Genomic DNA, 14,699 nt, shown 5'->3' with positions numbered 1-14,699 from the left:
ATTCCTCTCAGGCAGTGGAAAACCACGGAGTTCTTTGTGTCAGTCTGGTGCCAGTGGAAAGCTCTCATTTTCGAGTATATGTGATGTACAAAACAAGGGCATTTTGCCCCATGTTATGCGCCAGAGCAGCTCAAATGGGGGTGAAGCAGCACAACTCTTCTAGAGCAGCCTTTTCTGGGAACAGCCACTGCTGTCCAGCAGCACCCAGGTGCCTCTTCCTTGGCCTGCTCAGGCTCAGGTGCCTGTGCTGGTCATAGCTGCACCCATCACATTCAACATGGAGGGAGAAAATTGCCATCAGGGGTCTCCAGCAGGCAGTCCTTGGAGTCACCATACCTGTCACCTGTGCCACAGCACTAATCTAGTACTGGCGAATACTCGTCTCTTGCATACGTTGCCTTTTGTAAGGTATTTTTCACTTGAGAGTGCTCCAACCAGTGAATTTAGCACCACAAACCTTGGTGTGGCACCACATCTTTGCTTTAAAATGAATGCTTGCACCTCCCTGAGCAGTTGCTGAGGGGTGAGGTAAGGCTGCTGGCAAGCACAGGGCACCAGTCCTTGTTCTTGTCCCCAGCTTGATCCTGCCTTCCCTGAGTACTGGCACTGGGGAGCATGTGTGCAGCACCATGGTTAATGTGACCTTGGATTTAGCTGAAAATCAGCAACGTGGGGCTTTCACTAGGTTAGTTTTCAGGCAGATCAGTTCCCTGATCTGAGTCATTGTTGACAGCAATTTATGCCAGATCACTTTAATAGCAGAATGCAAATAGAAACCAGGTCTGCTGACTGCCAGAAACGTGCTTTTTTCCTCAGATCAAAGAGTTGGTGGAGGAACTGCAGAATAATAAACAGGACCGAAAGAAAAAGGAATGGATAAAGGAAAATTATTTTATGTTCTGTATTTCCATACAAAAGGATCCATGTAAGCAAATGTTTCTTCAGAAGTTGGAGGCCCCCTCCTCCAGAGATGGAAGAGGTATATACATAGATTCTTAGAGCAGCCATTCAGAGTGTGCTCCAACCTGTTTCAGTAACTCGGCCTCTTGCAGTTGATCACATCTTATCCAGGCAATGATAACAGCTTCTGAATGTAACCCACTTTGTCACTTGAGCAAGTTTTACATGATGTATCAGCCAGACCTGAAAAAGCTCAGACCTGCATTTCAGACTGAGAATGCAAAGGCAGTTGGAAATGGCACTTGATGTGTAACATAAGGCATGACATTTCTTGTGGTGGCTTTTTTCCCCACTGCTGTCCCTAAATTGCTAGATTTTACTTTTTAATGTTTGTTTTCAGTGGTGCTAGTTGTTGTACCTTCTGGAAGTACTGAAGATGAAAAAAAGCCTTACATTACTAACTGTGACAAGCTCTCCAGCTCAGGATGGAAAGTAATCAGAAAGAAAGTTAGAACCAGGATCAAAAGCAGATTCACAAGAAACAAGAACATTCCTGTGCTGACAACTGACTCTCTATCCTGTTAAACTTTCAGAAGTGTCTCAAGCCTGGGGTTTAGCTTCGATCAAATTATGTTCTTCCATATCCTTTCTGTGGCATAGTGAGGAAATTAGCATGCAGCAGAGACTGTTGCCACTAAGCAAGCTGCATGTAAACAGGGCCCATGGCCTTACTGCCAGAGGGTGCTCCTGATGCTATAGGTGGAACTGAGAGCTGAGGACTGATCAGTAGAATGGAAGAATGTTTGCATTATAAAACTAGTGCCTAGGAGTCTGTGTCCCAATGTGTTTATTCAGGTATAAACTGTGCTGAGCTCTTTCAGCTCAACATTTTTCTTAAAATGTATTATTTTTCCATTCACTTTTCTAGGACATTTGCTTGCAGTTCCATGACAACAGAAACAACTTTTTGAAGGATGCCTTGCCTTTTTGGCCACAGACCTTGCTAGTTGGGAGTAATTCCTGTTTAGGTCTACAGTAGGAAACAGAAGAAGGGTCTGATTCACTTGCTGAAACGAAAATGCTTGCAGCTATTTGGAAAAGTTTGTCTGTATTACTTCACATGTATGAAGAGCCTTACAAAGATTAACAAACACCACAAAATTCATGGATTCACAGATAAGCTGCTGTAATTTTTTCCCATCTTGCAGCTGGCAAGGTGGAGGCAGAGGCAAGGTTGCTGAAACAACTATGTAACAGATTTCTGTTTTCTCTGAATTTCCTACTTGAATTATTACCTCTGCCCTCTCCCAGTGGCTGAACCATCACTCAAAATAACACTTTCAAAGGGCTCTCCAGATCTCTTAAGATGCTAGAGATCTATCATACCAAGCCAGGTTACAGGTAACAGATCTTTAGGGAATCTCACCTTACTTGGAAATATTCTTATAAGTAGTAATATTTTAAAACAATTTTAAATTTATTTGTAGCTCTTTTAGCAATCCCTTTTTTTAAAGCTGTTTTGGATAGGATTTCCCTCCTTTAATACAGTAAGTGGTCTCAACCATTTGGCTTTAAAAATGGCTTTTAAAATTTTAGTTCTGGAAGATTTGCAATTATGTGTTGTTATTTCAGTAGAGTGATAACTGCATTTAGAACAGGGGCTTATTTGCTTTACAATGGAAAGTTTTGGAAAATTAGACAGAATGGCAAACCTTGCTGTACAAGGCCATGCAGAGTGAGTTCATGACAGCCAGATACTAAATCATAGATCATAGAATGCATCAGGTTGGAAGGGACCCTGGAAGGTCATCTTGTCCAATTCCCCCTGCAGTCAGCAGGGACAAGAAGATCAGGTTGCTCAGGGCCCCATTAAGTTTGACCTTGAATGTCTGCAGGAATGGGACCTCCACCACATCTCTGGGCCACCTGTTCCAGTGTTTCACCACCATCAGTGAGAATGTCCTTCTGATGTCCAAACTAAATCTACTCTGCTCCAGTTTCAAACCATTGCCCCTTGTCCTATCACTACAAACCCTTCTGAACAGTCTCTCCCCAGCTTTCCTGGAGGCCCCCCTTCAAGTACTGGAAGGCCACTCTTAGGTCTTCCTGGAGCCTTCTCCAGGCTGAACAATCCCAGCTCCCTCAGCCTGTCTTCATAGCAGGGGTGCCCCAACCCTTGATCATCTTCATGGCTGTCCTCTGGACCTGCTCCATCAGGTCCATGTCCTTCCTGTGTTGAGGGCTCCAGAGCTGGACACAGTAGTCCAGGAGAGGTCTTACCAGAGCAGAGGAAAGTGGCAGAATTCCCTCTCTCCATCTGCTGGCCATGCTGCTTTTGTTGCAGCCCAGGCTGCCATTGGCCTTCTGGGCTGCAAGTACACATTGCTGGCTCATGTCCAGCTTCTCAACCACCAGTCCTTTTCTGCAGGGCTGCTCTCAATTTCATCACCCCCCAGCCTGGACAGATATCAAGGATTGCCCTGACCTAGGTGCAGGGCCTTGCACTTTGCCCCATGAGGTTCACCTCAGCCCAATTCTCCAGCCTGTCCAGGTCCCTCTGGATGGCATCAGCTCCCTCAGCCATCTTATCTGCACCACTCTTTCTGCTTTAATTTCTAGTTCCCTTTAAATAATTCTTAAACCAAATATAACTCAATATAACTCGCATTCATTATAACTAATATTCATATATAATTAATGCCTAATACGCTGCTGCGGTTTGTGTATGCCAAATAAGCTACTGTTGTCTGCACAGTCTTAGTTCAGACTCATCCATTTTGAAACACTAAAGCCAATACCAACAGCTTTATCTAAGTGAAAGCGTTTTGCATAACTCCATCCATGGAGGGGAAGGTGGGAGACGCTGTGCTTTCCATGCATCGATTTTAAAACCAAGTTGATAAAATTAGTAGCAGACCTATGTGCTGACCAGAAAATCACTAAAATAATCAATCAGCCTGAAAAAGTCCAAGGCAGCATAAAACGGCAGTTCTGTTGTGTGTTTCGAGTAAGGATGTTAGAGGAATTTATTTGGCTGCACCCTGTACCTCAACACAGCTCAGTCTGGCAGGGATTTCTGCTCCAAAACTCTTCAGACAGCACTCCTTTCACTTCCCACTGGAATGTTCTCAATGGTAGTGGCTACAAATCGTTACTTGGAGAGGTGGATGATAATCATCCTAGTGTAATTCAGAAATTTATGAAGTAAATTTATGAGGTTCTGTGATTTTTACAGCTTCCTATTATTCTGTACAATGACTAGAAAGCAGGACTTTGGCAGCACCTTTAATGATTATAGAAATGCCGATCTAGAAAGCTGACATAGAAAATTGTGATTAGGAAAGAGGCGAGTATGTGCTGTCACAAAACAAAAACCAGTCCACCATTACAGTGTAACAGCTTGTCTTCCTATATCAGAAAAAGCCTCCAAACTATGACAGATTGTGGTGGTTTTAAGACTGTGTCTTTAATTTTTCCTCACAAAGTTTGAGCAGAAGAGTGAAAAGAATGCAAATAAATCACTATTGGGTGTAAGAAAGCAAAATAATGATTATTCTAAACATTTCCATTGGAGAGAGAGTATTGTTTAAGAGCCAGTACTCAATACAAGGTACAGGCAGCTTGTCTCTCTGTCTGCTCCGTTCTTCTGGCTGGATATAACACACTCGCATACTGACCTTGATGAGCTAAGTTTAACAAACCTCTCTCTGCTTCTTGGCTTTCTTCCCTCTTTGCCTGCCCTGGGAAAGGTGGGGGGGGGGAGAAGAAGCACAGCCCCTCGGTGGCAGGGGCAGGAAGCTTTGTTGTGCTTTTCTGTTGATTGTACATATTTGTAAATGTTGTGAATAGTGTATATTTGTACATATTCACTGCATTTCATCATAGATTGTAGTTCTGGCTGTAAATACAGTTTCATTTACTTCTGGACTGAGTTAGCGTGGTTATTGTCAGTGTTGGAGGGGGATTTCAACCCACCACACTGTAACACATATAATAATTTAAAACAATTAATTAGTTGCTGCTCAATTCTTTAAATGAATGCTCTAGCAAAGCACTGTGAGCTCTGCCACAATTAAACATCTGCTTGTGCACAAAGCTCCCTTCCCCCTGAGTGGGCAGCCTTTCTGAAAGAAGATGATTAAGTGACAAATGACTCTGTGGAGGTACAAATGCTGTATCTGCTGTATTCCTTTGGATGGACCTGATCCTTTCATCCTCACATTAATGGTCCCAGTGAAGCCACTGGATTAGGCTTTTGTCTTTGAGCCTAGCAGCAGGTCAGTACTAGGAACTCATTTTCATGGCTGTGAAAGCAGCTAGTTGGATACTGTTCTCAGTAGAGCTCCTGGCCAAGAATGGTGGCAATGGCTTCTGCAACCCTGGCTTTTGAAATAATGCCTTGAGATTCTGTCTCGCCTCAGCTCACTTTAGAGAATGTCTAATTCAAATATGCCCAGTGACTGAAATGAAGTGAACTGTCCCCAACTCCATCCTGGATCCCTTGCAACTCCTCCTTCAGTCCACTGCACTGTGCAGTTTGCCCAGGCCCTAAAGTTTTGGGGATACTCGGTTGAATGAGGAACATAGAACCTAACTGTCATAACCAGCTTGTGACCTTGAATTCTGGGAAGAGCTATGGCTCTTATTCAGGGAGAAATACTGCAAAGATTGAAACCCATTCCTGATTCCTATTTGCTTTCTCATTTTATGGCAGACCTGCATATTGCTGCAATTTTTGCTTTGTCTCTAACCATACAGAGTGATCATAATAACTATACCTCATCCATATACCAAATTTCTTGATTAAGATTCCCAAAATGTGTAATTTAATTCTCTCACTGTTTCTAAACTGACCAATGTTCATCTCATTGTTACGTATCACAGGACAAGAGGAAATGGCCTCAAATAGCACCAGGGAAGGTTTAGGTTGGACATTAGGAAAAATGTCTTCTCCAAAAGGGTTGGCAAGTACAGGAACAGGCTGCCCAGGGAAGTGGCGGAGTCACCATCCTTGGAAGGACTGAAAAGATGTGTAGATGTGGTGCTTAGGGACATGGGATCATAGGGCCACAAAAATGATCAGGGGGTTGGAGCACCTCTGCTATGAGGATAGGCTGAAGGAGCTGGGGTTGTTCAGCCTGAAGAAGAGGAGGCTTCAGGAAGACCTAATAGCAGCCTTCTAGTAACAGAAGGAGGCCTACAGGAAAGATGGAGAGAGACTGTTTACAAAGGCCTTCAGGGACAGGACAAGGGGCAATGGCTTCAAACTAGAGAAGGGCAGATTTAGATTGGGTGTCAGGAAGTTCTTCACTATGAGGGTGGTGGAACACTGGAACAGGTTGCCCAGGGAGGTGGTTGAGGCCCTTTCCTGGAGGTATTCATGGTAAGACTCGCTGGGGCCCTGGGCAACCTGGCCTAGTTGAGGATGTCCCTGCTGACTGTGGGGAGGTTGGACTAGATGACCTTTGGAGGTCCCTTCCGGACTGGACCATTCTATGATTCTATGGTTTAGTGGTGACCTGGTAGTGGTAGGTGAATGGTTGGAGTCGATGCACTGAAAGATCTTTTCCAACCTAAATGATTCTAAAACTGAGATAAGATTATTTGGAACTATTTATTAAATATTGTGTAGTGTTCCAAATGTGCCATGCTCACTGACAGCACAAAACATGGTTTTGATGCTATTTAAAAACTCGTACCACTTTTTTCAGACAAAACCATCAATTTTTTCCTTAACACAGCTACTAATCAGGTTGGTAGAGAGTAATTAGTGCAGGCACAGTTGACACCTGAAGTTAAGCAACAAATTGAAGTTATGACTAGAATCCAGAAGACGTTATCCTAAAAAATCACTAATATAATCTTAAAACAAATACTATTTCCTTTACATTTGGAGCAAGTAACTGCAATTTGTTATTTTTCTCCATAATTCTCTTACAGTTTCTGTGTATCTCTGCAGACAAAATCACATCAGCTCTGAAGCGCTCCTATTCTTTAAGACAGGAAAATAGAGAATTAGGACCCATCTGAACTCAGCTTTCCAAGTTCACCCGCTCCCTATGCTGTTTCCAGTCCCACAAACTTTTCCTTGCTGTTATCTGGGGATGCGTATTCAGGATTAGAGAAACAGCGTTTGGGTATGCTTGGAGACAGACCTACCTGTTGTGTTGCCTTGCTGAAATGAAAGGCTAAATGCTCTTTCACTGCCAAACAGTTTTATACTATTTTTACTATTCTAGAGGGTTATTTTCTCCCATGTCACTTCAACAAGGAATTAAGTTGTGAACATTTATAGCTCCAATGTTTGCATTCTTGGTAGAATGTAAACAACAGAGTGATAATGTTTTGGCCGGAAATGAGGCTGAGTTTTTCTAGATTTGCTGATGTTCATAATGAAAAGGTATTGTGAATTTATAGGTGAATTGTCCTTTCCATTAATACAGCCTGACACACCATATGGAACAATTCATGCTTCTGAAGAAACAAGAAATGGTATCTTAGAACAGCTAAAATGACCAAACTTGCAATCCTTTCCTGAATATAAAGAATCATCTGTTGCAGTAGGAACAGGGGAGGGTGCATTAGCAGGCTAAAGTACACTGGTTGGGATACAGAGATTAACAGACAAAGGTCTTACAAAAAAAAGAGAAAGTGCATCTTCAGTCAATTCAGAACAAATGAAACCCATCTGAAAGCTGTACTTATTTTTTTGTGTGTTACAACATGGACCTCGATGCTGCATAGAATTGACATTCTGTTGCTTTGTGTTTTGAGCTTCTTTGGATAAATTCACCTAACAAGATGTACTTTTGATAAACATCTGTAATTCCACTGATGGATCAGTCATACAGGAGACACCCTAAAGCTTTTCCAAGAGCTGTAATATTCAGCAGCACATTGCTCCCATAAAATTATTCCAGCCCTAATGGAAAAAATGTTGCTTTTCATGAGAATAATGGACACAATGCAGGTCATACTTTGCAATAAATTAGAAATGCCTGTTTGGCTCCTTCCCTCCTGTCTTTGTATGCCAGTGAGTAGTTCACTTGTGCAATATAAACCTATTGCTACAAAATACAAACACAGGAGCACTCAAAGTCACAGATAAAACCAGAGATGCAGAACGGTAGCAGGATACTAATGAGATTGTCTCTGCTATCTCAGATAATCCAGAGGCAATTCCAAACCTCCTTCCCTTTTCTCTTTTATATGTGCTACCTTTCTGATGTTATTGCATTTTAAAAATATTCGGTGGTGAGGTTATTGTGGTTTGGACAGATGCCTAGGAAAGTATTATGGATTAATGATGTATTAATCATTCAATTTTGTTATAAACTCAGTCCTCCACTGACCTGATTGACACCTGCAGCTATTCAGGATGAAATTCTGTCTTCATTTACAGCATCAACAAAGAAATTCTGTCAGCAAGAATGAAAATATTTTATGCCCCTAGACAAAGGAAAATACGGTCATTATCTGGTTTATGAAAAATGTTAAAATTTCTTAAATTAAATATGTAAGTAATGAGCTACCTGTGTGCTTTACAACACCAATTTATAGCATATAGACTCACGCAGCTATTTTCAGTGGAGGTGGACATAGCAGGGCAGTTAAATAAATAAGTAAGAAAGTCCAACTCTGCATTACTACCTTCCTAAAAGTGTCCTGGTTTGGCTGGGACAGAATCCTCATGGTCTCCTCATGACGCCATGGTCTGCAGGGTGTTTGCCAGGACCTCAGCTGGCTACAGGTGTATCCTAGACTAGAAATGTCACACTCAGTATAAAGGGGGAAGTTTGCTGAGCAAAGCAGCTCTTCATGATCCTGCTCTTCCTTCTCCTCTTGCTTCTCCCCATTTTTGCAGGGGCTTGCTTACTATTCTGCTCCTGAGGACTGCCCTCCCACCTATGATGGCTGCCATACATGGGCTGAGCATAAATTTGTATGCTTTATATTAGCATCAGTGTTAGTTTGATTTTTTAATTAAATCCATTTTCATTTCAACCCATGGGTCTCCTCTCTCCTCTCCTTTTTGTTAATCAGCCTTTTTCTGCTGGGAAGGGGTCATTGGGTGATAGACCCACTGCTATAATTTAGGCCTAGATACAGGCTAGCAATAAACAGCTTTTTTAGCCATCTTTATTTCAGTGTGTATATTCAGATAATAATCACGGGAGTCATTAGTACTTCATGCACGACCTATGCTTTTAATTTCATTTGTAGTTTGAAATGTCTCAAACTTTTATTATTTTCCCATTACCTAAATATGATGCAAGTAGTTGTATTTACTAGTGACTTTGGGTGGGAGGTCACTGTAACCCATGACCTATACGTTAGAAACTTCACAGACAACATTAAGAAAACCTGTGTGGATAAGTAACACGATTAAGAAGCTTTTTATAATGTGAGGTTTAGAAACTTTACTAGGGGGAATGCATTAAGTGCATAAAATGAATGTTATAATTAAAACTAATTGTTTTTCTAGGCAGGTATTCTTTTATGCTGTAAATTTATGTATCTGTATCTTTCAGACTTTAATTTTGATTAGGAACTTTTAGCAATGCCATAATTGTTAACATTAATGCTAACCCATAAAAACGTGTCTGATAGCTCAACTACTTAATGCTTTATCTGCTGTACAATAAATCGGTACTAAAATAAACTGCAATAGCTTCAGCCTTTTTTAGAGCACTGTAATAGATTAATGGAGTCATAGAATGGTTTAGGTTGGAAGGGACCTTGAAGATCATCTAATTACAACCCCTTTGACATGGGTGGGGATACCTTCCACTAGACCAGGTTGCTTAAGGGCACATCCAACCTGGCCTTGAACACCTCCAAGAAGGGGACATCCATGACCTCCCTGGGCAACCTGTTCCAGTGTCTCACCACCCTCACTATAAAGATTTTCTTTCTAATATCCAGTCTAAATCTATCCTCCTCAAGCTTCAATCCACTCCCTCTTGTCCTATCACTGCAACCCCTTCTAAAAAGTCCCTTCCCAGCTTTCTTGTAGGCCCCTTTCAAGTACTGGAAGGCTGCTACAACGTGTTCCTGGAGCCTTTTTTTTCTCAAGGCTGAACAGCCCCAACTTCTGCAGCCTGTCCCCATAGGGGAGGTGCTCCAGCCCTCTGATCATCTTCGTGGCCCTCCTCTGGACTCACTCCAGCAGTTCCAGGTCCTTCTTATACTGGGGGCACTAGAACTGCATGCAGTACTCCAGGTGGGGTCCCATGAGAGCAGAGTACAGGGGGAGAACTGCAAGAAAACACTTGCGACGAAGGCAAAAATGACAAAAAAACGACCCCAGTCTGCCACCTGCTGCCGCATAGAATTACTTCAAGAAACACATTTGCTAGGCCTTGCACTGACTCAACAAAAACACCCCTGTCTGAACTGGGTTCAACAAGAGCCTGTCTGCTCTGTATTCAGGGTGCTTTTCCTTTGGCATTTCAAAAGTGTTGGGCAAGATTAAAACAGCTCATGTTCTGTGCATTTGAAAATAGGTCACTTAACCTGAAGTGTTGTCTTGGAAGGCTCTAATACTTTGAAATCTTGGTGTTGCTAACTCAGGTATTTTGTGGTTTTGTTAAAGTTTCTGTTGCTGAAAAGGGGCCATGAGCTAAAAACTCAGCTCCTGCTAAAACCAGCTGCCTAGTCCTTGCAATCATACAGTTTAAAGGCTGGCAAGGTCTCAAAAATTTCAATAAAACCACCACCACCAACTACCAAAAAACCCCAACAAATAAACTCACACTATTAATAGCTTGACATCCCATGCTTTTGGCAGCATGGGCTGTTGAGTGTTGGCTTCCAACAGTGTGACTTAGGTCCTTTATCTTTTTTTTGAGGGGTAGGCGTTTTAGCATCAAGTAGTTTGCTCACATGTGTCAGAGCAGATCTTGGTTTTGGAAAATGCACTTAAGATTCCTAGTGATATATTCTAAGCAAACTACCCCTGGATGTCAGTGGATGGGCCAAAATACTAAGAATACCAGTTATAGTAAATAATACAGTGCAGACGATATCATACTTTGCAATTCTTCATGGTCTCAGAAGACAGTTACTCCCTTATTGATGAGCATTACAGTCTTGCACAGGACTGTCCTTTCTCACTGCTCTTATGCATTTCTATACTAGGCACACCCTGTTCTGTCAAAACACCCAGACCTCTGGTGTCACCTTAAGACAGGTGTATGAGAGATCACAGGATCACAGGATGTTAGAGGTTGGAAGGGACCTCCAAAGATCGAGTCCAACCCCCCCTGCCAGAGCAGGACCATAGAATCTAACACAGGTCACTCCTAACTTGTACTGGTGTAGTTTATTACTCATTTCCAGATGAAATACTCTGCATTTATCCTTGTTGAACCTCATTAGGTTCCTCTTTGCCCAGCTTTCCAGGTCTCACTGAATGGCTGCCCAGCCTTCAGGTGTATGAGCCAAGCATCCCAGTGTGGTATCATCAGCAAACTTGCTGAGCAGACACTCTGTCCCCTCATCAATGCCATTGATGAAGATGTTGAACAGGACCAGACCCAGCACGGATCCCTGGGTGACTCCACTAGTCACAGCTCTCCAGCTGGACTTGGCACCATTGACCACCACTCTTTGAACTCTATTTTGTAACCAGTTCCTAATCCATCTCACTGTCTGTTCCTCTATCCCACACTTTCTGATCTTGCTCACCAGGATTTTATGGGAGACAGTGTCAAAAGCCTCACTAAGGTCAAGGTAGACTACATCCACTGATCTCCCTGTATCTACCCATTCAGTGATGACATCATAGAAAGCTATCAGATTAGTCAAGCGTGCTTTCCCCTTGATCATAGAATCAATTTGGTTAGAAAAGACCTTAGATCATAGAGCCCTATTGTTAAAAGTTGTGCCAAGTCCACTATGAAACCATATCATTAAGTGCTGAATACGTCTGTGACTCTCCCACTTCCCTGGGCTTGACAACCCTTTTGGGGGAAGAGTTTTTCCCTAATATCAACTGAACTTCCCCTGGTGCAACTTGAGGACATTTCCTCTTGTCCTACCACTTGTTACTTGGGAGAAGAGACCTACCCCCACCCACTAGAACCTCAAGTTGTGGTAGACGGTGAGATCTCCTCTGAGCCGCCTTTTCTCCAGGCTAAACAACCCCAGATACCTCAGCCGCTCCTCCTAACACAAGCAAGCTTTGTTGCTTTCGTTCCCGGAAGTGCCCCATGAAATCTGAGGAGGAGCAAGCAAGAGAAGCCAGTTTGATCTGAGGGGGGAGGGGGCAGAACCACCGAGGTCTGTGACAGGGGGCAACGGCAATGCCTCCAGCCCGCCTCCAGCCCTCTGAGAGGCACAGGCGCAGCCGCCACCACGAGCGCATTATCTACTCCCAGCCGCTGGGCTCGTGGCCCGTCCGTTAGTTCTGAGCCACCGCGCACGCCAAGCCCAGTCGCCGGGCTCGCAGCTCATCCGTTGAGCCGGGGCTACAGGGGCTCCACCTCCACACCAGCCTCAGCGGGGAGGAGCAAGACGAGACCTGCGCAGGCGCTCGAGGTCCGCCTGCGCCCTAGAGCCGCGTCCGCTTGCTGTATCCGTCTGCTGTAGGTGCTGAGGGGTCGGCGGTGGGGTTCCGGTGATCGTGGGTGGGTGTCTGTCACCGGCCCCGCTCTCTTTCCCTTTCCCGAGTCTCCGTCCTTCCTCAAGGCCTCGCAGTCGCCTTGCGTCCCGGAGCGGCGGTGCTGCGGCCCCGCGCCTCTCCCTTGCTGTCTCGTCCCGCCGCCCTGATCTCCTTCGGCGGGATCTCCGGTGGGGACCCTGTGGCCCCCGAGTGTGTGTGCGCAGACACGGAGAGAGTCCGTGAAGGGGGCCCCTGTCTCTGTTCCGCCTTGCCCACCGGAGGGGGACGCGTTTTGTGTGCGTCTGTGGGGAAGGGGGCGGCTGTCAGGTTGTGGTTTGATTGCTGGGAGTGGAATGATCGTGTTCCCAAGTGTTTCTATGCTTCCCTTTGCACACGTAACAAAGAAGGAGAGCTGCAGCCCCAAAGCTGTGGCAAGGCCACTGTGCAGGCGCGGTCAGGGGAAGCGAGGACTGTCGCTGCCCTGTGGTAGGGCCGGGGCGGCTGCTCGTCCTGACGAGGCTGCACCCGAAGTTGAGCTCAGTCAGTGCAAGGGCCTTCTATCCTGGTCAGAACTGTGTGGGCATCATGTCTGGCGCTTAAGTTTTTGTGTGTCATTGTTGCTGTTGAAATTACCTAGTGTGATGAAAAGTGCTATCAAGGCAGAAAATGGTTTAATCTTTGAAGGCAGGATGAGTTAATTGTGCTGTTTTGTACAGAATGTTCCCAGTGAGCTGGCTGGGGATTTATTTCCCCACTTTTTCCACTTCAGTGACAGTATGTGTAAAAATTGGAAAACTGTTTGTTTGCCTGACATGGAAATATATACCCTAAATTTGAAGGGAGGTGGGAAATAATTTAGTTCGCTGAGTAAATAAAATGTGCAGCTGGTATAGTGATCTCTTAAAATTATTAAAATAGCATTCTTTTCATATAGCTGTGTTATTATTTTTCAAATTATACTTATTGTTTCTGTTCTGTGACTCTACTGGCAGCTTTCCACAACTGGTACAGGCTAAATGTTTTCTAAATGCCACAAATTAAATTGAGATGTAAAAAAATTCAAGTCTATTTAGTGTATTGTCTGTCTGTAGCATCATAAGTCTGCTTCTAGACATGGCTGCAATGTAAGTAGTAACCACTTGGATCACCGGACTCTTAAAACTGCAATACATGACTATCACAGTCATTTTCATAAGGATAGTGCACAACTGGAATGTCTTGCAAGTAGTATAAGTATTTCTTCCCTGGTTTTGAGATAGTACTTGACTGATCTCAGAAAGCATTAATTTGCATTTTTCTGTCTGAACTTGGCCCTGATCCTACAAAGCACTAAAAATGGACCTAATTTGAAACACAAGTAGGCCTAATGGATATCCAAATTTAAATATGTGCATTCTTCAATAAATTATAGCCTTTGTTTATAGCTGCAGATGCTTTTCTCTTGTGTACTTCGGTTCAGCAAGGAATAGGCTAGAAAAGCTTTTCAATGAATCATTCACCCATTGCTTCTTATTCAAAAAATACTGTTCTGCAAATTTTGCTGCCATCACTGGATAATAAAGTTAAGATGTTTTTAGTCCTTTGAGTTGCAAGCCAGAACTTTCAAATATTTGCAAGTCTGCAGAGGAGAGAGAATTGATGTTTAGATGGTTGAAATTAACTGAGCTGAATTAAGTTTTGGGGCCCTCACTACAAGAAAGACAGTGAAATGCTGGAGAGAGTCCAGAGAAGGGCAATGAGATGGTGAAGACTCTGGAGAAACAGGTCTTATGAGGAGTGGCTGAGGGAACTGAAGTTCTTTAGCCTGGAAAAAAGGAGGCTGTGGGTAGATGTCACCCTTTTACAGTTACCTGAAAGGAAGTTGTAGCAGTGTGGGAGTTGGTCTTTTCTCCCTAGTGACAAGTGACAGGACAAGAGGAAATGTCCTCAAGTTGCATCAAGTGAGGTTTAGACTGAATATTAGAAGAAACTTGTTCACTGAAAGGGTTATCAAACACTGAAGGAGGCTCCCCAGGGAAGAGGTTGAATCCCCATCTGTGGAGGTATTTAAAAGATGGGGTGATGTGGTGCTGATGGATGTGGTTTAGCATCAGACTTGGTAGAGTTAGCTAATGGTTGGACCTGACACTAAAGAGCTGTTCCAATCAAAATGATTCTGTGCTGTTATGAATTGTCAGTTATGTTATGAGATACA

The sequence above is a fragment of the Indicator indicator genome, chromosome 6, assembly GCF_027791375.1.
Source record: "Indicator indicator isolate 239-I01 chromosome 6, UM_Iind_1.1, whole genome shotgun sequence".
Taxonomy (NCBI): Eukaryota; Metazoa; Chordata; class Aves; order Piciformes; family Indicatoridae; genus Indicator; species Indicator indicator.
This window is presented reverse-complemented; position numbering follows the sequence as displayed.